The sequence below is a fragment of the Micropterus dolomieu genome, linkage group LG13, assembly GCF_021292245.1.
Source record: "Micropterus dolomieu isolate WLL.071019.BEF.003 ecotype Adirondacks linkage group LG13, ASM2129224v1, whole genome shotgun sequence".
NCBI lineage: Eukaryota > Metazoa > Chordata > Actinopteri > Centrarchiformes > Centrarchidae > Micropterus > Micropterus dolomieu.
This window is the reverse complement of record NC_060162.1, coordinates 2,395,405-2,396,581: the sequence shown is the minus strand read 5'-3', so window position 1 is coordinate 2,396,581 and position 1,177 is coordinate 2,395,405. Positions and strand designations below refer to the sequence as shown.

The 1,177-nt window shown below is 37.9% G+C and overlaps 1 protein-coding gene across 1 annotated transcript in view; it reads right to left on the bottom strand.

Annotated features, from left to right (window-relative positions):
- mctp1b (multiple C2 domains, transmembrane 1b) overlaps positions 1-1,177 on the bottom strand; it is a 31,426-nt gene that overhangs the window by 19,906 nt on the left and 10,343 nt on the right. The window lies entirely within an intron of this gene.

The window sequence follows — 1,177 nt, the reverse complement described above, 5'->3', positions numbered from 1 at the left end:
CTCCCTCCATTGTGGACTCAGGGTCTTTGGCACAGTCTGCACACACACACACACACACACACACACACACACACACACACACAGTCATGTCTCCATAACTTCAGAGGACATTACATTGACTTACATTCATTTCCTGGAGATTTACCCTAACCCCTACCTGCCTAAACCTCACCTTACTCTAAATCTTAAAACAAGTTCTACCTAAAATGTGATGATTTGCTTTAGGGGATTTATGTGACTTGTGTAAACATATTTATGTTCCCATAATATGAATAATCACACACAGATTAAGTACATTTACTCAAGGAATGTACTTATTGTGTAAATATTGTACATATTTATTTCATAACTTTAGATTAATAATACAAAATTGAATCAACAAATTATGATATTACGTCAAGACTTTATTGATCCACAGGGAAATCACACACACTACTAATCAAAAGCTTTAGAAAACCCCCATTATTCTATTTCTAGTTTGTATGTAAATATAAATGGTTCAACTCCAGTGAAAAACCTTAAACGGTACAAAAGTAAGCAGCAAACTGCGAAAGTTAAAAACGTTAACGTCACCAAAACAGACATTTTCAGATTAAAATTAACAATTAAATGAGAGAGTTTTGTTCATAATTTCACTGTACGATCAACCGATGACCAGCTGCTCTGTCTTCCTTCATTAATATCAGAGAGAGAGAGAGAGAGAGAATGATTTTTTTAACTATTTATTTGTATGATACAGCTGCAAATAAGTATTTGAACACCTGTCTATCAGCTAGAATTCTGACTCTCAAAGACCTGTTAGTCTGCCTTCAAAATGTCCACCTCCACTCCATTTATTATCCTAAATTAGATGCACCTGTTTGAGGTCGTTAGCTGCATAAAGACACCTGTCCACCCCATACAATCAGTAAGAATCCAACTACTAACATGGCCAAGACCAAAGAGCTGTCCAAAGACACTAGAGACAAAATTGTACACCTCCACAAGGCTGGAAAGGGCTACGGGGAAATTGCCAAGCAGCTTGGTGAAAAAAGGTCCACTGTTGGAGCAATCATTAGAAAATGGAAGAAGCTAAACATGACTGTCAATCTCCCTCGGACCGGGGCTCCATGCAAGATCTCACCTCGTGGGGTCTCAATGATCCTAAGAAAGGTGAGAAATCAGCCCAGAACTACAC